This window comes from Moschus berezovskii, chromosome 8 (assembly GCF_049115385.1).
Source record: "Moschus berezovskii isolate FMDL1 chromosome 8, NW_MosBer_1.0, whole genome shotgun sequence".
NCBI classification, from domain to species: Eukaryota; Metazoa; Chordata; class Mammalia; order Artiodactyla; family Moschidae; genus Moschus; species Moschus berezovskii.
Window position 1 is genome coordinate 101735202 of NC_142467.1, and position 25605 is coordinate 101760806.

At 48.7% G+C, this 25605-nt stretch overlaps 1 long non-coding RNA gene across 4 annotated transcripts in view; it reads right to left on the minus strand.

Annotated features, from left to right (window-relative positions):
• The window catches only part of LOC129559243 (uncharacterized), a 45625-nt gene that overhangs the window by 9510 nt on the left and 10510 nt on the right, over positions 1 to 25605 (minus strand). Inside the window, exon 1 of one of the 4 annotated variants that reach the window (XR_016037970.1) lies at positions 21510 to 21719. The exons of the other annotated variants lie outside the window; for them this stretch is intronic. This is a non-coding gene — a long non-coding RNA (uncharacterized LOC129559243). Of the gene's footprint in view, positions 1 to 21509; positions 21720 to 25605 lie in introns of those variants that run through there. 4 annotated transcript variants of the gene reach the window in all.

Below are 25605 nucleotides of genomic sequence, written 5' to 3' on the forward strand. Positions count from 1 at the left end.
AAGTTTTATCCATGTTGTAGCATATTGCAAAGCTTCCTTTTTAAGGATGAATAAAATCCCATTGTATGAATACATCACACTTGGTATATTTATCCATTCATCAGTCGATGGACACTTGGGTTGCTTTCATGGTTTAGCTACTATGGCTTCCCTAGTGTCTCAGATGGTAAAGAATCTGCCTGCAAGGCAGGAGACCCGGGTTTGATCCCTGGGTCAGGAAGATCCTCTCATCCCCTGGAGAAAGGAATGGCTGCCCACTTCAGTATTCTTGCCTGAAAAATTCCATAGACAGAGGAGCCTGGCGGGCTAAAACCCATGGGGTCACAAAGAGTCGGATATGACTGAGGGATTAACACTTTTACTATGAATAATGCTGCTAGGAACATGGGTACACAAATATCTCTTTGGGACCCTGCTTTCTGTTCTTTTGGGTATACACCCAGAAGTGGGTTTGCTGGGTCAGTAGGATGTCTTTAGATCCAACAAGACCTACTATGTGCCCAGCAGTATTCTAGGACTGGAGATGCAGCAATGAACAAAACAAATAGATGCCCCTGTCCTCCCAGAGCCAATGTTCCAACAGAGAGGGAGGCAATGAATTAGTCAAATAAAATAGAAGGTGATGGGACTTCCTTGGTGGTCTAATGGCTAAGACTCCATGCTTCCAGTTCAGGGAACCCAGGTTCATTTCTTGGTCAGGGAACTGGATCCCACATGCTGCAACTAAGAATTCATATGTGGAAGCTAAAGATCTTGCATGCTGCAACAAAGATCAAAGATCCTGCGTGCTACAACTAAGACTCAGTACAGCCAAATAAATAAATAAAAATATAGAAGGTGACAAATTCTAGAAGGAAAGTAAAGCAGAGAAGAGGAATGAGGAATGCCAGGAGTGAGTTACGATTTTAAATAGGTGGCCAGGGAAGATCTCATGGAGAAATTGACTTTTGAGCAAAGAATTGAAGGAGGTGAGAGAGTCATTTAAGTTATATAGTACTACATAACAAATCACTCCAAAATCTAATGGCTCTAGACAACACAGGACTTCCCTGGTGGTCCAGGGGTTATGAATCTGCCTGCCAATGGAGGGGATTTGGTTTCGATCCCTGGGTCAGGAAGATTCCACATGCCACCAAACAACAAAGCCGAGTGCCACAACTACTGAGCCCATGAGCCCTAGAGCCCCTGCTCTGCGACAAGAGAAGCCACCACAATGAGAAGTCTGTGCACTGCAACTTAGACAGTAGCCTCCAACCACTGCAGCTAGAGAAAGCCTGTATGTAGCAACAAAGACTCAGCACAACCCAAAAAAACCAAAAAACCTGCATTCAACCATTTAAAAAAAAAAAACATGGATGATCGTGATTTGAGAGTCAGGAATCTGGGTACCACTTAGATGGTCCTCTGGCTCATGAGGCTGCAGTCAAGGCAGCCACTGATGTTATATGGTATGGTCATCTTAAGGTTCATGTGGGAAGAAGCACACACAAGACTGTTGGCAGAGTTCAGGTCCCCACTGGTGACTGGTTGAAGGCTACTCTCCATTCTTTGTCAGCAGATCTCTCCATAGGATGGCGCACAGCCTGGTCATTGGTTTCATCAGAGAGAGACAGGAGCACTAGCAAGAGGGGGAGTCAGCAGAACAGAAGTCACAACCTTAAAACCTAGTCATGGATGTGACACTCCGTCCCTTTGGCCATCTTCTACTGATTAGAAGTGAGCAGTTCAGTTGACACGAAAGATGAAAAAAATTATAGAAGGGCAGGGACCATGGAAGACCATCTTATTGACACTGCCTACTATAGGATTCATGTGGATATCTAGGAATAATATACAAGGCAGAAGGAACAGCATGTGCAAAGGTCCTGAGGCAGGAACAAGCTTGGACTGTGGTTTGGGGAAAAAGGACAATGTGCCTGGAGCAGGGACTAAATAAGGGGAAAGGACACAGCATGAAGGCAGAGAGGCCAGCAGCCATCCTGGGGGCCATGGGAAGAAATCTGAAGTTCTGAAAGCAATGAGAAACCACCAGTCAATTCCAAGGCAAGGCATGGGTCATCTAATTCATAGTTTGAGGAGATTCCTGTGATACTTGTGGAAGTAATATGGTACCTGGGGTTTGCTTTAAAGTTCTCCCTTAATTAGCAGATGCAAATCGGCATACAGAAACTGGATAAACAACAATGTCTTACTGTGTATCACAGGGAACTATGTTCAATATCCAGTGGTAAACCATACTGGAAAAGAAAATGAAAAAGAATGTATACATATATGCATAAACTGAATCACTTAGCTATACGGCAGTTATTAACACAACATTGTAAATCAGCTATACTTCAGTTTTAAAAAACAGATTTTGAAAGACTCCCTTAAAAACACGTGGAGGGGAGTGAGAAATGAAACAAGATGTGCAAAATGTAGATTATCATAAAAGCCAGGTGACAGGACCACACGGGCTCTTCATACTCGTCTCTCTACTTTAGCACATGTGTGAAATTTTTCTATAATAAAAAGGAAAATATTAACAACAACCCTTGTATCAGGTTTCTGAGGGGTGAACAAACTGTGGGGGAGTGAGGGCAGAAGCAGAGGTTTGAGACAGAGGTGACTACAATGGTCCAGGCTACAAGCCATCAACACGTTGGCCAGTATTAGAGGCTGATGACACCAAGTGTTGATAAGATGGGGAGGAACTGGAACGCTCATCCTCAGCCAGTGTGTCAAAGCAGATGCCAGGTTACTGTGTTTGTTTATAAAGTTACACAGTTACCATACAGCCCAGAAATTCAGTTCATAGGTATTTACCCAACAGAAGTGAAAACATATGTTGGTGCAAAGATCTGATGGCAAATGTTCACAGCAGCTTTTTTTGTTATTGCCAAAAAACTGGAAACAACCCAGATGTCTAGGACAAGAGAATGGATAAACAAATTGAGGTCCGGGGACTTTCCTGGTGGTCCAGGGGCTAAGACTCTGAGATCCCAGTATAGGGGGTGTGGGTTCCCTGATTAGGGAACTAGATCCCACATGCCACAACTAAGAGTTTGCATGCCACAACTAAAAAGATACTTACTGCATGTTGCAACTAAGAGTCAAATAAATAAATAAAAATTAAACTTTAAGAAAAACAAAAACAAATTGAGGTCCATTCACAGCATGGAATGTCATTGTTGTTTAGTTGTTAAGTTGGGTCTGATTCTTTTGGGACCCCATGAACTATAGCCTGCCAGATTCCTCTGTCCATGGGATTTCCCAGGCAAGAATACTGGAGTGGGTTGCCATTTCCCCCTCCAGGGGATCTTCCCAACCCAAGAATGGAACCCATGTCTTCTGCATTACAAGTGGATTCTTTACCACCAAGCCACCTGGGAAGCCCGCCATGGAATACTCTGCTGCAATAAAAAGGAACAAACTACTTATAACTTGTAAGGGAAGTAGATAAAGACCTCAGGATGTTAGCTACTGAGGAGAAGCAACGAGACCAAAGAGGCCTCCCCGTGTGGTTCCATTTGTATGAAATTCTCCAAAAGCCCAGGTTAACTCATGTTGACAGAAACCAGAATAGTGATTAGGATTGGGGATAAGAGGGATGCGAAACTTCTGGGACCATCTGGATGAGAATGTTCCATACTTCCATGCAGTGGGGGCCCAGGGGCCAGAGGCACGTGAGATGCACGCAGTCATCCGACCTTACAGGATGCATGTAACCTCTCGATAAAGGGCCAAGGGTGGGACGGGTGGGTGGGGAATGATTGCAACCCTGGCGTGATAGCAAAGGGGTGAGAAGCAAATGGGATTTCCTACTCAGTCCCAAGGCAAGGCCTGCAAGCCTTGCTGGTGGGCAGGATCGGGGGTGAAAGGAGCCCCTTGGGCTCCTCTGCCTTAGAGGAGATGGGGAAGCCCAGGCCTCCCTTCCCCCACCCCACTTCCTGGGTGGGATGCGCTGGCGGGTCTAAAAGCTTCTCTGCAGAGGCCCAGGCGGTCGATAGCAGACACCCCGGCTCCTTCCCGCCTGCCTGGCAGCCCAACCCCTTCCCGCCAGCCCAGCTCTGGGGAAGGGACCTGGGCTGGGGTGGAGCCTGATCTGCCCAGCCCCGCGTCCAACTCAGGTCCCCCTCCTCACACTCCCCTCCTTCTCTAGCCCCAGAAGTCCCAGCCACTGTGACTTGATTTCGTCCAGTTACTGGAGAGGGGCACCCAGGCAGCCTCCCCTGCTAGCTGCACTGTGATGAGCCTGCCTGCGCCCTTGCGCCCCCCCACCCCCCGCTCCACTCACTAGAGGCACAGAGAGCCCGGGTGGCCCCGTGAAAGGTGAAAGGTAAGGTCTTCCTTATTGGAGCCACCAATAACCCTTGACATAGACCCACCTCTTTTATGTCATTCAGGCTCCTGTTCTTTCCTTCATGCCTGTATTCATTCATTCAACAAGTATTTACTGAGTGTCTAAGAACTCTAAAGATCAAAGCCAGCACCACCTCCTCTCCTGGAGCCCACAACGGGAATCAGTTCAGTTCAGTCACTCAGTCGTGTCCAACTCTGCGACCCGTGGACTGCAGCATGCCAGGCTTCCCTGTCCATCATCAACTCCCAGAGCTTGCTGGAATAGCATATGATGAAGCCACAAATGAGGAAGACACATATGTAATTTAAAATTTTCCAACAGCCACATTCTTTAAAATGTCAGCAAGAAATAGATGAAATGAACTGTCATCATATATCTTATTTAACCCAATATAGCCAAAATATTATCATTTCAACATAGTTCAGTTCAGCTCAGTCGCTCAGTCGTGTCCGACTCTTTGCGACCCCATGAATCACAGCACACCAGGCCTCCCTGTCCATCACCAACTCCTGGAGTTCACTCAAACTCATGTCCACAGAGTCGGTGATGCCATCCAGCCATCCCATTCTCTGTCGTCCCCGTCTCCTCCCACCCCCAATCCCTCCTAGCATCAGACTCTTCTCCAGTGAGTCAACTCTTCACATGAGGTGGTCAAAGTATTGGAGTTTCAGCTTTAGCATCAGTCCTTCCAATGAACACCCAGGACTGATCTCCTTTAGAATGAATGGACTGGTTGGATCTCCTTGCAGTCCAAGGGACTCTCAAGAGTCTTCTCCAGCACCACAGTTCAAAAGCATCAATTCTTCGGCGATCAGCTTTCTTCACAGTCCAACTCTCACATCCATACATGACCACGGGAAAAACCATAGCCTTGACTAGATGACCTTGGTTGGCAAAGTAATGTCTCTGCTTTTTAATATACTCTCTAGGTTGGTCATAACTTTCCTTCCAAGGAGTAAGCGTCTTTTAATTTCCTGGCTGCAATCAGCATCTGCACTGATTTTGGAGCCCAAAGAAATAAAAGTCTGACACTGTTTCCACTGTTTCCCCATCTATTTCCCATGAAGTGATGGGACCAGATGCCATGATCTTCGTTTTCTGAATGTTGAGCTTCAAGCCAAACTTTTTACTCTCCTCTTTCACTTTCATCAAGAGGCCTTTGAGTTCCTCTTCACTTTCTGCCATAAGGGTGGTGTCATCTGCATATCTGAGGTTATTGATATTTCTCCCGGCAATCCTGATTCCAGCTTGTGCTTCCTCCAGCCCAGCATTCCTCATGATGTACTCTGCATATAAATTAAATAAGCAGGGTGACAATATACAACCTTGACGTACTCCTTTTCCTATTTGGAACCAGTCTGTTGTTCCATGTCCAGTTCTAACTGTTGCTTCCTGACCTGCATAAAAGTTTCTCAAGAGGCAGGTCAGGTGGTCTGGTATTCCCATTTCTTTCAGAGTTCTCCACAGTTTATTGTGATCCACACAGTCAAAGGCTTTGGCATAATCAATGAAGCAGAAATAGATGTTTTTCTGGAACTCTCTTGCTTTCTCCATGATCCAGCGGATATTGGCAATTTGATCTCTGGTGCCTCTGCCTTTTCTAAAACCTGCTTGAACATCTGGAAGTTCATGGTTCACATATTGCTGAAGCCTGGTTTGGAGAATTTTGAGCATGATTTTACTAGCGTGTGAGATGAGTGCAATTGTGCGGTAGTTTGAGCATTCTTTGGCATTGCCTTTCTTTAGGATTGGAATGAAGACTGACCTTTTCCAGTCCTGTGGCCACTGCTGAGTTTTCCAAATTTGCTGGCATATTGAGTGCAGAACTTTCACAGCATCATCTTTCAGGATTTGAAATAGCTCAACTGGAATTCCATCACCTCCACTAGCTTTGTTCGTAGTGATGCTCTCTAAGGCCCACTTGACTTCACATTCCAAGATGTCTGATTCCAGGTGAGTGATCACGCCATCGTGATTATCTTCGTCGTGAAGATCTTTTTTGTACAGTTCTTCTGTGTATTCTTGCCACCTCTTCTTAATATCTTCTGCTTCTGTTAGGTCCATACCATTTCTGTCCTTTATCGAGCCCATATTTGCATGAAATGTTCCCTTGATACCTCTAATTTTCTTGAAAAGATCTCTTGTTTTTCCTGTTCTGTTGTTTTCCTCTATTTCTTTGCATTGATCACTGAGGAAGGCTTTCTTATCTCTCCTTGCTATTCTTTGGAACTCTGCATTCAGATGCTTATATCTTTCCTTTTCTCCTTTGCTTTTCACTTCTCTTCTTTTCACAGCTATTTGTAAGGCCTCCTCAGACAGCCATTTTGTTTTTTTGCATTTCTTTTCCATGGGGATGGTCTTGGTCCCTGTCTCCTGTACAATGTCACGAACCTCCGTCCAGAGTTCATCAGGCACTCTATCTATCAGATCTAGTCCCTTAAATCTATTTCTTACTTCCACTGTATAATCATAAGGGATTTGATTTAGGTCATATCTGAATGGTCTAGTAGTTTTCCCTACTTTCTTCAATTTCAGTCTGAATTTGGCAATAAGGAGTTCATGATCTGAGCCACAGTCAGCTCTTGGTCTTGTTTTTGCTAACTGTATAGAGCCTCTCCATCTTTGGCTGCAAAGAATATAATCAATCTGATTTTGGACGCCGGCTCCAGCGGCACAGACGCAAGAGACGGCTTGGCGCAACCAACCACGCGCAGAAGCGTGGCCGAGAGGAGCTACCCCACGCCCAAGGTCAGGGCGGTGGCCGAGAGGAGCTGTCCCACGTCCAAGAGGCGGTGGCTAAGCGGGCACAGGAGGGCCGAGAGGAGCTACTCCACATTAAAGGTCAGGAGGGCAGCCTTGAGGAGATACCCCTCGTCCAAGGTAAGGTGCAGCGGCTGCACTTTGCTGGAGCAGCTGTGAAGAGATATTCCATGACCAAGGTAAGAGAAACCCAAATAAGACGGTAGGTATTGGAAGGGGGCATTAGAGGGCAGACACACTGAAATCATGATCACAAAATACCAGTTGATCTGATCATACGGACCACAGCCCTGTCTAACTCAATGAAACTAAGCCATGCTGTGTGGGGCCACCCAAGACGGACGGGTCATGGTGGAGAGGTCTGACAGAATGTGGTCCACTGGAGAAGGGAATGGCAAACCACTTCAGTATACTTGCCTTGAGAACCCCATGAACAGTATCAAAGGGCAAAATGATAGGATACTGAATGAGGAATTCCCCAGGTCGGTAGGTGCCCAGTATGCTACTGGAGATCAGTGGAGAAATAACTCCAGAAAGAATGAAGGGATGGAGCCAAAGCGAAACAAATACCCAGTTGTGGATGTGACCAGTGATAGAAGCAAGGTCCGATGCTGTAAAGAGCAATATTGCACAGTAACCTGGAATGTTAGGTCCATGAATCAAGGCAAATTGGAAGTGGTCAAACAGGAGATGGCAAGAGTGAAGTCGACATTCTAGGAATCAGTGAATTAAAATGGACTAGAATGGGTGAATTTAACTCAGATGTCCATTATATCTACTACTGTGGGCAAGAATCCCTTAGAAGAAATGGAGTAGCCATCATGGTCAACAAAAGAGTCCGAAATGCAGTACTTGGATGCCATCTTAAAAATGACAGAATGATTTCTGTTCGTTTCCAAGGCAAACCATTCAATATTACAGTAATCCAAGTCTATGCCCCAACCAGTAATGCTGAAGAAGCCAAAGTTGAACAGTTCTATGAAGATCTACAACGCCTTTTAGAACTAACACCCAGAAAAGATGTCCTTTTCATTATAGGGGACTGGAATGCAAAAGTAAGAAGTCAAGAAACACCTGGAGTAACAGGCAAATTTGGCCTTGGAGCACGAAATGAAGCAGGGCAAAGGCTAATAGAGTTTCGCCAAGAGAACGCACTGGTCATAGCAAACACCCTTTTCCAACAACACAAGAGAAGACTCTACACGTGGACATCACCAGATGGTCAACACCGAAATCAGATTGATTTCAACATATAAGCAATATTAAAATCATGAGATAGTTTACATCCTTTCCCCAGTAATAAGTACTTTGAAATCCTGTACGTTTTCAATTAGAGCATACCCCAATTTGAATGGTTTTGTTTGTTCATTTGCTTTTGCTGCTCCTCACTGGCATTCAGGTTCTTGGTTCCCTGACCAAAAAGTGAACTCGAGCCTTGGCCGTGCCGAATCCAACCATGACTTCCAGGGAATTTCCAGGGATTGTTTTTTGTTTTTGTTTTTTTAAAAGTACAATTGATGTACACTATTATATCATGTAAAGGTGTACAGTGTAGTGAAGGGCTTCCCTGGTGGCTCAGCTGGCAAAGAATCCACCTGCAATGCAGGAGATCCTGGTTTAATTCCTGGGTCGGGAAGATCCCCTGGAGAAGGCTACCCACTCCAGGATTCTTACCTGGAGAATCTCATGGACTATAGTCACAAAGAGTTGGACACGACTGAGCGATTAAGCACAGTCCAGCACAGTACGGTGATTCTCAGTTTTTAAAGGTTACAATCCTTTATAGTCATTATAAACTGTTGGCTATATTCCATTTGTTGTACCATATATCCTCGTGAATTGTTTCGTGCGTAATAGTTTGTACCTCTTAATCCTTTACCCCTGTACTGCCCCTCCCCCTTTCCTCTTCCCACTGATAACTTCTAGTTTGTTCTCTACATCTGTGAATCTTTTTTTTTAGTTATATTCACTAGTTTGTTGTATTTTTTAGATTCCACATATAAGTGATATCATACAGTATTTGTCTTTCTCGGACATATTTCACTTAGCCTAATACCCTTCAAATCCAAATAGCAAATAGCAAGGTTTCATTCTTTTTATGGCTGAGTAGTATTCCACTGTGTATATGGCTCAGTGAAACAATCCTCCTGCCAATGCAGGAGACGCAGGTTTGATCCCTGGGTCAGGAAGATCCCCTGGAGGAGGAAATGGCAACCCACTCCAGTATTGTTGCCTGGGAAATCCCACAAACAGAGGAGCCTGGCAGGCTACAGTCCATGGGATCCCAAAGAGTAAGACACGACTTGGCAACCGAACAACAGCATCTGTGCAGACCGCGTCTTCTTTATCTACTTAGGTGTTGATGCACACTTAGGTTGTCAGTCATTTTCAAGGGCTGAGGAAGCATATGGGGCGGATGGTGACCATGTGGGCTGATACAGCGCGAGAGGATGGTGGGGAACAGGCGAGAGGGATAAGGGGACCCTGGGAGCACAGGGAGTCGTGCAGGTTTCACTCAAGTGAGACAAGGACCCCAGGAAGATTTTGAACAGGACAGGTACTTGATTTGTTACAAGATTGATTAGGGTGCTGTGCTAAAATAAATGGGGAGGAAGTAGGGTCTTACCTGGAAATGCATTAAAAAGTGAGGTGGATAGCCTTCAGTAGATGAATGGGTAAATAAATTATGGTGCATCCACAACATGGAATATTATTCAGTGCTAGAAAGAAATGAGCTAGCAAGCTATGAAGAGACATCGAGAAAACGTAAGTGCATATTCCTAAGTAAAATAAGGCAATAGGTGATGACTACAAACAGTATAATTCCAACTACATGACTTTCTGGAAGAAGCAAAACTATGGAGACAGTGCGAAGATGAAGGAGGAGCACGGAGAATCTTCAGGGCAAGGAAACGACTCTGTATGAGACTATATGGTGGATCCACGTTATTATACATTTGTCCAAACCCACAGAAGGCACAGCACCGAGAGTGAACCCTATTGCAGCCTGAGTAATGATGGAGGTTCATCAACTGTGACACTCGTACCATGCTGGTGGGGATCTGAGAGTAGACGAGGCTATGCACGTTGGGGAGGGGGCAGGAAGTATATGAGAAATCGCTGTGCCTTCCCCACAGTGTTGCTGTGAACCTAAAATTCCTCTAAAAAATAAATTATTAATTAGAACAAAAAATTTACAGAGGTGGTTGAAGTCAGAAAGACAAATAGCATATGATATCACTTACATATGGAATCTGAATCATGACACAAATGAAATTATTTATAAAAGCAGAAACAGACTCACAGACATAGAAAACAAATTTGTGGTTACCAAAATGGAAAGGGGGTTGGGGGGTAGATAAATTAGGAGTTTGGGATTAACAGATACAAATTACTGTGTATAAAACAGATAAGCAACAATATGTATGCCTACTGCACAGCACAGGGAACTATATTCAATGTTCTGTAATAAACTGAAATGGAAAAGAAAAACAGAGGTGGGTGTATAGACGGATAGAAAGACAGATCATGACAAATGGAGCCAGACGTCCCTTGTAGAGTCTATGTGGTGGGTGTCTATTCACTGGACAAGTCTTTCAAGTTGCCTTTACATTTGACAACATTGAAGCTAAAATATAGAAAAATAGGCTTTATTTGCTTCCTGTGGCTGCTGTGACTAATGACCACAAACTGGGGTGACTTAAACAACAGGAGTTTGTTCTCGCACAGAACTAAGAGTTTGTTTCCCGAAACTAAAGATCCCGCATGACAGAACCAAGAGGTGGGGCAGCGAAATAAACAGTTTTGAAAAAGAACCCACTGCAGAGAGAAAGAACAAACATTACTTCATGAACTTTTCCTGTCAGTTCTGAACCTGGGTAGGTGACATTGCAAAGTGACAAATTAATTCCTTGACCCCTGATCAAAACGCTTGAAATCCATGGTTATATATGACATTTGGGGCTCCCCAGGTGGTGCTAGTGTAAAGAACCAGTCTGCCAATGCCGGAGACATAAGAGAGATTTGATCCCTGGGTCGGGGAGATTCCCTGGAGAAGAAAATGGCAACCCATTCCAGTATTCTTGCCTGGAGAATCCCATGGACAGAAGAGTCTGGTGCCAACAGTCCATAGGGTCACACAGAACTGGACACGACCAAAGTGACTTAGCACAGCACACACAACATTTGAAACCTGTTTTCTTGTTTGGTGAATATATTGCAGTGGTCATGTGGTGTCAATAAATACAGGTTTGATCATTTTCATTTTCTACTATGTACTGGGTTGACCAAAAATTTCATTTGGGTTTTTCCATAACATCATAGAAAAACTCAAATTTTTTGCCAACCCAATATGTGGGCAACTTTCTAGGCACAGACTCTTCCACAGTTTAATAGCTTTCCTTAAAGGTTTTGCAAGGATGATAATAATAGAAAGCACCTATCATATGCTTCGGAGAAGGCAATGGCAAGCCACTCCAGTACTCTTGCCTAGAAAATCCCATGGATGGAGGAGCCTGGTAGGCTGTAGTCCATGGGGTCGCTAAGGGTCGGACACGACTGAGCGACTTCACTTTCACTTTTTACTTTCATACATTGGAGAAGGAAATGGCAACCCACTCCAGTGTTCTTGCCTGGAGAATCCCAGGGACGGGGGAGCCTGGTGGGCTTCCGTCTATGGGGTCACACAGAGTCGGACACGACTGAAGTGACTTAGCAGCAGCAGCAGCATCATATGCTTGGTAGGAGAATTTTGCACACATTACCTCATGGAATCTTCATGATATGCTCCGTGACATCAAGTCATTTGCCTGAGGTCACACAGCTTGCAGGTGGAGGAACCAGGAATGAAACAAAGGCTGTCTGACTCTGGGGCATTTAACCACTCTGCATTCATCTTTATAGATCTTGGCATATTCCTAGACATGGACTTCCTGGGTCAAAGAGTTTTGCAGACTTAAATGGTTAATACAAATATCTGCACTGGCCTCCAGTGCATCACTTTACACTCCTGTGAGAGTGCACCAGTGTGTCTTCTCAAAATTTCACACATGCTGGTAAGCTTGACAAGTAAAAGAGATCCTTTAACTGATAAATGATCAGGTGGCACATCTTTACAGAGGTTTGTTGAATTTTTATCATTCCTTTGTGAGCCCTATGCCAATATATCTGGGACATTTGTCTTTTTCTTATTGAACCATAAGGATTCTTTATATATTAAGGCTCTTAATGCTTTGTCTGCCATCAGTTCAGTTCAGTTCAGTCGCTCAGTCGTGTCCGACTCTTTGCGACCCCATGAATCACAGCACACCAAGCCTCCCTGTCCATCACCAACTCCCGGAGTTCATTCAAACTCATGTCCATTGAGCTGGTGATGCCATCCAGCCATCTCATTCTCTTTCGCCCCCATCTCCTCCCACCTCCAATCCCTCCTAGCATCAGAGTCTTTTCCAGTGAGTCAACTCGTTGCATGAGGTGGCCAAAGTATTGGAGTTTCAGCTTTAGCATCAGTCCTTCCAGTGAACACCCAGGATTGATCTCCTCTAGAATGGACTGGTTGGATCTCCTTGCAGTCCAAGGGACTCTCAAGAGTCTTCTCCAGCACCACAGTTCAAAAGCATCAATTTTTCAGCAATCAGCTTTCTTCACAGTCCAACTCTCACATCCATACATGACCACGGGAAAAACCATAGCCTTGACTAGACGGACCTTGGTTGGCAAAGTAATGTCTCTGCTTTTTAATATACTCTCTAGGTTGGTCATAACTTTCCTTCCAAGGAGTAAGCGTCTTTTAATTTCATGGTTGCAATCAGCATCTGCAGTACATGTGGTCAAAAACCTAATTTCCCTTGACCTGGGATGACTTTGAAAAGCCACACAAGTCTGTTTGTATTGCACTTCTGGCCTCAATAAATGTTTCTGTTTTTATTTTATTTTATTTATTTTTGACTGTGCTGGGTCTTCGTCGCTACTTGGACTTTTCTCTACTTGTGGTGAGTGAGGGCTACTCTCTAGTTGCAGTGAGCGTGACCTACACTCTAGTTGCCATGCAGGGGCTTCTCATCGCGGTGGCCTCTCCTGTTGCAGAGCATAGGCTTCAGGACTCCTAGACTCCAGAGCACAGGCTCAACAGCTATAGCGTATGAGGGACCTAGCTGCTACGTGGCATGTATGATCCTCTTGGATCAAGGCTCGAACCCGTGTCTCCTGCACTGGCAGGGGGGTTCTTCACCACTGAGCCACCAGTGAGGCTCCAAGGTTTCTTTCCCGACAAGACCTCATAACAGGCAGCACTTTATTGCTGATGTCTTCAGAAGCAAAGGTGGGGACCAGTGAGATCTTAAAAACCTCAGTCTTTATTCAGACCAACATTTGAAAAACCTCTTGGCTTTTTTCATGGCAAGAAAGTTCAGGCCTAGGAGTCAGGACCCCCAGCATTTTGTCCGGATTCTACAGTGCAATTTTCAGCTTCTGCTTCTTCCGAGTTTGGAAAGTGTGAAAATCAAAGTGTTTGTTAGTCCCTGGGTCACGTCTGACTCTTTGCCACCCCATGGACTGTAGCCCACCAGGCTCCACTGTCGATGGAATTCTCCAGGCAAATATACTGGAGTGGGTTGCCATTTCCTTCTCCAGGGGATCTTCCCGACCCAAGGATCAAATCCGTGTCTCCTGCCTTGCGGGGGCACGCTTTACCCTCTGGGCTCCCAGTGATTGGTAAAGCCAGCCACACCCACCTCTCCACCAAGCCACGCCCATTGAACACAAAGTCTCCCTCCTCAGCCACGCCCATCTCCTCTAGTAGAGTCGAAGCAGCAGATAAACAGAAATGGGTGCTAGGTCTGCGACCCCATGGACTATAGCCCGCCAGGCTCCTCTGTCCATGGGATTCTCCAGGCAAGAATACTGGAGTGGGTTACCATGTCCTCCTCCAGGGGATCTTCCCCACCCAGTGATCGAACCCACTATCTCTTAAGTCTCCTATATTGGGAGTCAGGTTCTTTACCACTAGCACCACCTGGGAAGCCCAAAAATAGAAATGGCTGTCCCTCAAACATAGTTAAGGAAAAACTGTAGAAGCGGGGAGGCAGGCAGGAAGTGTCCCTTGACCTTGATGGCAGTCAGTCCCTTGGTGCCCCCAGCAAACTTCTGGTTAAGGAAGAAAGAAGGGCTTTGGCTTCTTGAACCAACCTCTCTTCAATATATTCTTATCAGGGCCTATGGTTTCTCCGTGCCTCTTTTGTTTTGTTTTTTAATATTTATTCGGCTGAACCGGGTCTTAGCTGCATCATGCGGGTCTGTCATTGTGGCGTACCCTGCGGCATGTGGGAGCCTAGTTACCTGACCAGGGATTGAACCCACCTCCCCTGCCTCGCAAGACAGGTTCTTAAACACTGGACCACTGGGGAAGTCCCTTTCTGTGCCTCAGTATTGCCACCTGTAAAATGGAGAGAATTTTAAGGATTCTATGAGTCAGCATCTGTAAAGGGATTGGAATGGTGCCTGGCACGTAGTAAGTCTTCAATAAACAATACCACTCTTTCTCAGTTCCACTGTGTTACCACTGAGGATAGTGTTAAAGTGTTAGTCGCTCAATCATGTCCGACTCTTTGAGACTCCATGGACTGTAGCCCTCCAGGCTCCTCTGTCCATGGAATTTTCCAGGCAAGAATACTGGAGTGGGTTGCCATTTCCTTCTCCAGGGGATATTCCCGACCCAGGGGTCGAACCCTGGTCTCTCGCGTTGCAGGGAGATTCTTTACTGTCTAGTCACCAGGGAAGCCCACCACTGAGGATAAGGGGCTAGATGGAAAAACAGGGCCCCAGGGCACCTGGAACCAGCCCTGGGGGCAGGTAGGGCTCTGCTTGGTGTCTTTACCTGGTGTCACCTGGGAGGACCCTCTGGGAGCGGGGAATGAGGTCCTGACTACACCCCTCCGCAGCCCCGAGTCCCCCTCATCCACATCTCTGTCTTCAGAGCCCCAGAAAGGGCCCCCTGGGAAAGTGGCACCGTGGGGACTACAGTGCTGCCCAGCACAATTACCGTTTTCATCCTCATTAAACCACATTTTCATTCTAATTAGAGTTTCGCCGCCTCCCAGAGAGAAGGGCCGATTACTTTTCACATCACTACCAGCCTCTCCCTCCCTCCCTTGCCACCCTGCCCAGGTGCCTATTCCACACCGGCTCCTCTCCCTCACCCTTTCCCCTCTCTCTCCATCTCCACGGACTAGACAGAATCACAGAACATTTATTGGTCGCCTATGGGATGCTGGGAGTTGGTGATGGACAAGGAGGCCTGACATGCTGCAGTCCGTGGGGTTGCAAGAGTCAGACACGACTGAGCGACTGAACTGAACTGATGGGAGGCCGAGCTCGGTGTCAGTAACTTACACCCACAGCATCCTCGACTTAGCTTTGCTCTACCTCATTGCACCCTCCCCCCTTTTAAATTTGATTTATTTATTTTTGGCTGTGCTGGATCTTCATTGCTGTGCCTGGTCTTTCTCTGGTTGTGTCGAGTGGGGGCTGCTCTCTAGTTGCAGTGCAGTGGCTTCTCTTGTTGCAGAGCATGGGCTCTAGGGCGCAGGCTCGGTAGCTGTGACACATGGGCTTAGTTGCTCCGTGGCATGTGGAATCTTCCCGGACCAGTGATCAAACCTGTGTGCCCTGCATTGGCAGGCGAGTTCTTAACCACTGGACCATCAGGGAAGTCCTCATTGCTCCTCTTCTCTCCAACTCGTACGCCTCCAAACATGCCCTGTGGTTTACTGGTTCTGTTTATTGTCTGTCTCTGCTCCCTTGGAACATCAGCGCCCATTTGTATCCCCAACGGACTCCACTTCTGGGCACACTGACCCCACAGCTTCCGACAACCCACTGCTGGCTGCTGCATTATTGCCAGGCAGGGCAGAAGGTGATGGAGAGCAAACACACTGCTGGACCAGTCCTTGCCCCAGCTCCCACGGCCCCCGGTGAGGAAACTCTGAGAGGCGTGTTCTACTTGGTGTCTCAGCATTTCCCTGGCAGGACTGAGCCGCAGTTGCCCATAGTGGAGATTCGGTCACAAAGACACGTTCATCCAATGCCTTCCCTCCCTTATTCGGCTTCTCCCCTAACCTTGCTTCCTGGGGTCACCTTCCAGATCAACCACAACCTGGATCTCCCAGCCTCCTTGGGATCCAGGGAAACCAGATCCCTGAGAGAATCACTTCAGTCCTCAGCACCCAGGGCATGGGTGAAGAAAGCTTCGGCAGCTCTCCCTGACACAGAAGCTCTGCTTCCACTAGAATGTGGCATCACTAGACAGTTTTAGTTTAATTTAGTTTTGTCTTTGGTGTGGGCTTCCCCAGTGGCACAGTGGTAGAGAATCCACCTGCCAATGCAGGAGACGCAGGTTCAATCCTAGGGTCGGGAAGGTTCCCTGGAGGAGGAAATGACAACCCACTCCAGAATTCTTGCCTGGAAAAATCCTCATGGACAGAGGAGCCTGGTGGGCTACAGTTCATGGTGTCGCAAAAGAGTCAAACATGACTTAGCGATTCAACAACTTGGAGCATCTTGGGACGGGTAGCCCTTTCCCACCCCAGGCTTAGAGCACCCATACCAGGGACCCAAGTCAACCTCTAGGTGTCTCAGAGCTTGGGAATCCACAGGCACCACCCTCACCCCACAAGGGGTAATTAATTAATGCTAATTACTGCAAGGAGATCCAACCAGTCCATTCTAAAGGAGATCAATCCTGGGTGTTCATTGGAAGGACTGATGCTAAAGCTGAAACTCCAATACTTTGGCCACCTCATGCGACGAGTTGACTCACTGGAAAAGACTCTGATGCTAGGAGGGATTGGGGGTGGGAGGAGGCGGGGACGACAGAGAATGAGATGGCTGGATGGCATCACCGACTCGACGGACATGAGTTTGAGTGAACTCCGGGAGTTGGTGATGGACAGGGAGGTCTGACGTGCTGTGATTCACGGGGTCACAAAGAGTTGGACACGACTGAGCGACTGAACTGAACTGAACTGAATATCTGTGTTCACAGAGCCAGCCAGGCCCCTGGGCCTGGAGCATCCAAGGAAGAGAAGTATGAGAAGGCTGGCCCCTTTTTAAGCAACGGGGATTATTCAGCCTGCCGAGGGCTGGCAGCAGGGAAGGGCTCATGGTGACCAGCAGGGAAACAGAGGTGCAGGTGAGGGGCAAGCTGCCCTGGACAGCTTCAGAAGGGATTTGCCATTTGTTTTGTTTTCTCGTTTACTTTTTGTCTGCACCCCATGGTATATGGGATCTTAGTTCCCCCACCAGCAATCAAACCCGCTCACCTCTTCATTGGAAGGCACAGTCTTAACCATTGGGCAACCGGGGAAGTCCCTTCATTTGAAAGAAAACAATCAGCCTTGGAAAGAGGCCAAGAGCCTCTGGCTTCACATGAGCTCTGGGTCCCGTCCCTGGAGGTTCAGTTTTCTCATCTGTGCATGTATGCTAAGTCACTTCAGTCATGTCCGACTGATTGTGACCCCATGGAGTGTAGCCCACCAGGCTTCTCCGTCCATGGGATTCTCCCAGCAAGAACGCTAGAGTGGGTTGCCGTTTCCTTCTCCATTTCTCATCTGTAAATGGGGCCAATAATCTTTTTATTTTCTTCTACATACAAGGAGAATCATCAAGAGTGTATGCATGTTGGACTTCCCTGGTGGTACAGTGAATGAGAATCTGCCTGCCAATGCAGAGGACACAGGTTCGATCCCTAGTCCAGGAATATTTCACATGCTCCAGAGCAACAAAGCTCCTGCGAGCTACAACTACTGAAGCCCAATGGCCTAGAGCCTGTGCTTTAGACTAAGAGAAGCCACAGTGATGAGAAGCTAACCAAGGGCAAGGAAGAGTAGCCTCCACTTGCTGCAACCAGAGAAAGCCTGTGCCGCAGCAAGGAACACTCAGTGCAGCCAAAAATAAATAAATAAAATAATTTTTAAAAAAGATTTTACGCCTGTAAAATGGTTTGCTTGCAAACTTCCTTTCCTTGGCTGCCTAGGGAGAGGGTTTCTGCAGCCACGTGCCTCAGTTTCCCCTTTTACGCACACAAAGAGCAGGGAAGATTCCCCTCTGCTGCTCCTCCCTTTAGAAGGCTTCCAGGGTAGGCCACTTCCCTGAAGACTCAGAAAGATCGCTTCCAATTGGCCTTAAATTAATATCGCCATCACAAACGTGGCGACGAGACGGTTCCCTGGCCCCTGATTAAAAACAGAATTCTCCCCCACGTTCGCGGAGACGGAGCAGAAGGGAAAACAAAGACGTCGCACACTCGCCGCCAGATAAATACAGACGCAAACACATGCACAGCAGATAAACACACACTGGCACACCAAATATACACACAGCCGGCTGCCGAACGCGGGGTGGGCTGGCACAGCCTGGCTCCAGTCAGCCCACAGCCCACACCCTCCCCCAGGAACAGCCACACGGGAAGGTAAAGAAACCCCACCCCCACCCCCACACAGATGCTGCCAAGCCTGGACCACTTCCAGGCCCCTGACCAGTGCAGTGCTTGTGGCCAGGAGCCAGACGTGCGCCAGTGCACGCCCCCAGCAATCAGGCCTCAATCCAAGAGGGAAGGGACTTGGCGCATAAATACCTCTGCTCCCTCTCCTCGCAGCTGCATGGTCCGTGGGTCTCCCAGAGCCCCTGGAGCATCTGCAAGCCCTGTCTCTCCACCCCTCCCCGCTCCATCCACCCCCTCAAGTTTCCCCCTCATCTCCTGTCTTCATCTGTTCTGGCTGCTCTAACAAAAACACCTAGACTGGCTGGCTTGTAACAGCAGAAATTTCCTTCTCACAGTTTTGGAAACTGGATGACTGAGATTATGGTGGAGTTCTGGTGCGAGCTCCCTTTGAGGTTCATAAAGGCCAACTTCATCCTCTGTCCTCACATGGCAGAAAGAGGAAGAGGGCCCTCTCTGGGTGCCTTCTTAAAAACTTTTTATTTTGTATTGGTGTCTAGCCGATGAACAATATTTTGATAGCTTCAGGTGGACAGCAAATGGACTCAGTCATGCATATACATGTCTCCATTCTCCCCCAGACTCCTCTCCCATCCAGGCTGCCCCATAGCACTGAGCAGAGTTCCATGTGCTATATGGTAGGTCTTTGCTGGTTATCCATTTTATTTTTATTTTTTAACACCAAAAATATTTTGTACTGGGGTATAGCTGATTAACAATGTTGTGATAGTTTCAGGTGAACAGAAGAGGGACCAGTCATACATATACACGTCTCCATTCTCCCCCAAACTTCCCACCCATCCAGGCTGCCACGTAACACTGAGCAGAGTTCCATGTGCTATATGGTAGGTCCTTGTTGGTTATCCATCTTAAATATAGCAGTGTGCTCATGTCCATTCTGAGTCCCTTTTATATGATGGCTCCACCCTCATGACTTAATCCCTCCCAAAGGCCACACCTCCTAATACCATCACATTGAGTGTTAGGATTTCAACATAGCAATTTGGCAGAAAGACAAGCGTCCATTTGATCTCCCAAACAAGCCCTGTGCCTTCCCCCCTTGTGTCACAGTCTGCTTCTGAGGGAAGCCCGCCCAGGGCACTCACAGAGAAGCAGAAATGCACATCTGTACACTGACCGGGTGGGTACCTACCAGAAGGGTATACAGCTGGAGGTCTCAGTGAGGGTGACTGTGCCCCTCAGGGGATGCTCAGCAGAGTCTGCAGACGTTTTCGGTTGTCACACTGAGGAGGCACTCCTGGCATCTAGTGGGTCAAGGCAGGTGAGGCCGCGGAACACCCTGCAGTGCACGGGCCAGCCCCCCCCTCCACAGCGAAGCAGGGCCTGGCCCCCTGTGTCAAGAACGCTGAGACTGAGAAATTCTAGTCCATGGAGCGCAACTGCCTCGCATACCTTGGCATCCACATAGAACCGACCTCCCTGTAGAAACAGCTGAAGGCACGCATATCCAGTGCAGACAGCACTGGGGTTCACAGGCAGCCTCAGATCACAGAGATGCACTAGGCACCAGGCCATCATAGTAGGCAAATAGCAGGAACATTCAAGAATGGTGTGTTAGCCACCAGGATGTGCAGACCACCAAAGGGGACCTGCACAGTCTGGACGCAGCCCATGTGCCAAGCACTGCTCTGAGAGCCTTTCATGGGAAAAGCTTTTCATAATCCACTGGACACTCACAGCCATCTGGGGAGAAAGGTCAGTGACCATTTAAGCTGGGACTTCCCTGATGTTCATTGTTTCAGAATCCATCTTCCAGTGCAGGGGACTCAGGTTCAATCCCTGGTCAGGGAACTAAGATCTCACGTGCTACAGGGCAATTAAACTGATGCACTGCTATGAAGACACAGCTCAGAAAAAAAAAAAGTAAAACAACCCCCCCCCAAAAAAAAAAAAACCCTGACAATTAAACCCATTTTACAGATGAGGAAACTGAGGCCCTGAGAGAGGAGTTTATGCCCGGTGCCCCAGTTAGAAATCTAGGGGCCCCTAGTGGTATGTGTAGGCACCTGTGAAGACAGAGAAAGCAAGGTGGGAGGGAACCTTCTCCATCACCATCTGGGGCCTGAGGTTCAGGGAAGGTTTTGACTTTCTAAACGGATTCCTGTATCGCTGTGGGTAACTAACAAATCCATTCTTTATTTTCTTTTTAACCGACTGATGCTGGAGTTTGGACACACCTAGGGCTCTAACCCCAGCCTCACCATTTTCCGACTCTGGAACCTGGGCCTCCTGGAGCCTCAGTTTCCCCTTCTGTAAAATGGGGATTCCTCCATTCAGTATTCCACAAGTAGGCTCTGAGGGCCCACCAAGGCCAAGCACGGAACCCAGATCCAGTTTATAAAGGGTTAAGACAGGACGTGCGCAGAGCAAGCACTTCCCCTACCCTCAAGGTACCCCTTCTCAGGCATGAGGCTGCTTAACTAGTTATGCGTGAGCAAGAGCAGGCGTGGGGCGGAGCCCTCAGCCCGTCTCAGCCCCACCATCCCCGTGCCTCCGACACCCCCAGAAGTTGAGACCCCTGGGGGCGTCCACACGGCGGCCAGGGGCTGACCCCAGGAAGATAGGGGCGGGGATTAAATAGGCAGGTGCCTCTTGACCACCAAAAGCTCAGGTTTTCCCACCTGTGCTTCCCGCCGCTAAAAGCGCGCGGAGCGAGCGCCACCTGTGGGCCACCCGAGGGAGGTGCGTGCGACTACCCGGAAAGTGGGTCGCCCCTCCCACCTCTCCCCGCCCAGGACCTGTGGGGAGGGAGGCCGCTCAGCAGTTTTGGATGCAGCCCCTGCCATCCGTCTACAAAATTCTCCTCCACGTTCTGCTTTTCCCCGCCGCTGTTTCCACACTGTAATCTTGTCGCCCATTTACTTCCCATCACCAGCAGTTATCAGCACTTACCTGTACTGGACTCTGTTCTGGGTTCAGAGGACACAGAAGGAACATAATAGGTAAATCTCCCTGCTATTCTGAAACATTCAGTCTGGGGGGACACAGGCGAGGAAAGGGAGAGCCACCCAGGAGCCCGTTCCCGGTTGAGATGAGTGTTCTGAAGGTGAAAGTGAACAGAAGGATGTCAGAGGACAGGAAGTGTGCTCTGAATAAGGAGTAGAGGGGCTCTCGGAGGCAGCAGCCTTTGCACTGAGGCCTGAGAGCGATACGGGCTTCTCAGGTGGCTGGCGCTAGTGGTAAAGAGCCCGCCTGCCAACGCGGGAGACATAAGAGACCTGGGTTCAGGCCCTGGGTAGGGAAGATCCCCTGGAAGAGGGCGTGACAACCCAGTTGAGTATTCTCATGGACAGAGGATCCTGGCAGGCTACAGCTCATAGGGTCGCAAAGAGTCGGACACGACTAAAGCAACTAAGCACGCACTGGGAGGGACAAAGCCCCAGCCACCCCAAGACCGGGGCATGGCATCCTGTGGAGGACATAGTTAGTGCAAAGGTCCTGGGGCACACAGAAAGGAGCTTGGGGTGTTGGACAAGAAAGGATCAGGGTGGCCAGAGCTGAGCGGTGGAGGGAGAGGTCAGGTGGGATGTCAGATACTCTTTTGGAAACAAATCCGACCCTGCACTCCCCATCTCACAGGTCCCCTGCTTCCGTGTCCCTCCTTGAGGTGTCATCTCCTCAGAGCTGGAGAGCAAAAGAATAAACCTCAGACTGAGCCAAAAGCCCTCTATCACCACTCAGCTCCACATAGATACCATCCTCCCAACCCACCACGAACACCTGCGGGCAAGTGTCCCCCCACCCCCCCACACACACCAGAGAAAAAACCCCAGACCATGTGACCTGCCTCCCTCTCCCAGGCGTTTGCCTCTGAGGATACTGACTCATACTACCAAAGGGCATGTGTTGTGGAGAGGAATGGGACTGACTCTACTTGGGGACCTAGAGTTGGCCTCAGAAAGCTTGCTGAGGGGGACTTCCCTGGTGGCCCAGTGGCTAAGACTCTGTGCTTCCAATGCAGGGGGCCTGAGTTCAATCCCTGGTCAGGGAACCAAGATCCTGCAAGCTACAATGAAGATCAAAGTTCCTGCATGCCACAGCTAAGACCCAAGACAGCTTAATTCATAATTATTTTTTAAAAGAAGTCTCCTTGGGGGATGCCGGGGCCTATATAGATGGGGCAGGGGCAAAGCAGGGGGTCTCTGTGGACCTGTGTGTCCCAGGGATCATTGTGCACCAGTTGCCCCACACCAGGAACTCTGCACTGGGGCATGGGGTCATCTCTGCTCCTCATCTTCTGGCCACCTCCCTGGGAGATCCAGAGAGCACACAACCAGTCTGATGCCTGAGGCCAGTGCCTCTTGGCCATGGTAAGTAGGCATCTCCTGTCCTCACTGATCCCCCTAAGACTGCCCCCATCCTCCCAGTGGCCAGCCCGTGTCCCTGGGGTCCTCACCCCTTTTGAGGTTTGGATCTCTGCTTCGCTTCCCTTGGCCAGAGAGATAAACCCTTAAGGCTTGTTGCTAGCCCCACACCCCAGGCCCCTTGCCCAGCCCCATCTCCCTGACTTCATGCCCTGCAAAAGCAGAGTCTCCTTGTGTAGCTTGACAACCCCCAAAGGAAAATGCCTGGGTTCCATGGGCTCTGGTCCCTGCATCCCTGCTTTGGGATGGGATGGGGTGGTACTGAGGGAGGCTGGGAGGCTGGGAGTAACCCTCAACCCTGCCAGGGGAAGAGAACCCTGCCCCCAGTCCCAGCTGGCCTCAGCGTTGGGGACTGTCTGCCTCTTGGGGAGGGGGGCGGAGCCTCTTGGAGCTCCTAATTACGGTTTCAGAGGCACAGACTTAATTACTGCCTTGCGAAGGGTTAATTACCCCTAATCGGTTGGGAATCAGGCAATTCTCATGCCTTCGGAGAATCCAAATATTTCCCCTCCCAGAGCCCCCACTCTACTTTGAATCTTCTCAATTTCCTTGCATGGAGGTGTGGGGCGGGCTGGGTGGATCGGAGCAGTGAGACAGGCAGGGTCTGAAACCACCAGTCTGCTGGCAGAGAATCCACTTTCTGGGCAAAAAAAAAGACCCAGTGGGCCCAGAGGGGGCTCCATCAGTGGGGGCTTACTCAGAACCTGGGGCCTCTCTGTTCCTCCCAGAGCCCTCTGCCTGGGCTCGGGAGATCAAGAACTGCCCATCTCCTTGCTTTTCTCCTGATGCCCTCCCAGGGCCCTAGACACACCCACTGCTTCCCACTTCAGGCCCTGGCAGGTCCCTCTACCTGGCTTCCTTTCCCCCACCGCACACCATGATGCTGTGTCTGGGAAGTTCTGACCCTAAAATGTCATCTCTTCCAGGAAACCCTCCCTGACCACTGTCTCCCCTGGCACCGCTCCTTTCCCTGGAGTTCTCCGGGCTAGCATGCTTTACTCCTCTGAGAAACTGCCTTGTTTTTACGCAGGCTGGGTGACCCGGGGCTCTGTTTCCTCATCTGTAAAGTAGGGTTGATGTCAGCAGTCCCATCAGAGTCTTGGACCATGACTATGGTGACCCCCAGGGCTCAGAGTGATTTGGCACATCCTTCTGCAGGGTCCCAGGAGATGAAGATTCTGAGCAATGCTCAAGGGTAGTGAGTTGAGGGCAGGCGAAGTGAAGTTTGGGTGAGCAGTTAGAAGAAGTTAGAAAGGAGGCAGACCTGAGAACAATGATCAGGCTGTTTTGCACCTGTTTTACAGGTGGGAAAACTGGGGCTTAAGGAAGTGAAGTTGCCCAAGGCACAAAGCCCTCTAGTGGAAGAGCTGGATTTCAGACCCATATTTGGCAGAGTCCCACAGGAGCTTCCCTAGTGGTTGAGATGGTAAAGAATCTGCCTGTAATGCAAGAGACCCAGGTTCGATCCCTGGGTTGGGAAGATCCCCTGGAGAAGGGAATGGCGACCCACTTCAGTATTCTTGCCTGGAGAATCCCATGAACCGAGGAGCCTGGTGGAGTGCAGACAGTCCCTGGGGATGCAAAGAACTGGACCCAACCGAGCGACTAACACACAGGCACTGAATTAGGGAGGGCTGAGGCTGGGGAGGCGGTGACGGGAGGAGGGTTGTGTGGAGGGAAGGTAAAAAGCGCAATTTGACTCAGCTGTGTTGGCTGTGTTGGGGGAGGGGTGGCAAGAATGATGGTTTAGACCAGGATGGGGTAAGGATTAAATTAGGGATAGGAGGGAAGGAGGGAGAAACAAAGAAAGAGATGGAGGGAGAGAGAGAAAGATGAAGAAGGGAAGGAAGGAAAAAGGAAAAAGGAAGTGGGGAGGAAAGGAATGGAAAGAGGGAGGCGGGGGAAGGAACTGGTCAAACCCAAATTGACTTAAGGACAAAAAATATTAATAATTTAATGGTTCATATAGGTGAAAAGTCTAAGGTATGTTGGCTTCAGGCACAGCTGGATCTGGGGGCTTAAACAAAGGAATGTTCCCCTCTCAAATGTGTGTGTGTGTGTTAGTCGATCAGTCATATCTAACTCTTTGAGACCCCATGGACCCTCTCCATGGGATTCTCCAGGCAAGAATACTGGAGTGGGTTGCCATTGCCTTCTCCAGAGGATCTTCCCAACCCAGGGATTGAACACCAGTCTCCCACATTGCAGGCGGATTCTTAACTGGCTGAGCTACCAGGGAATCCCCTCTCTCAAGTGAGCTCTCCTCTAGTGAGCTTCACACTCAGACAGCCCTTGTCCATGGGGTTTAAATGGCCTCACAATCCCTGGTTTATATCTTATCAGCCGTGAAACCTGGGGAAGACAGCTACTTTGACAATAGCTCTGGCAAAAGTCCTAGGGCTGCCTGTCCTTGGACAAACTGGAATCCACGTCATTTAGGAATCCATCACGGTAGCCAGAAAAAAGAGGAGTGTGTCCACTGACCAGGTCTGATCTTGTGATCACTCCTGGTGATGGGGATGGGCCTGGCCCCACCAGGCCTAAGTGGACAAAGGGTGAACGAGAAAGAGACGACTCACTCAACAGATTTATTGAGCACCTACGTATGCCTGGTTCTGCTTTAG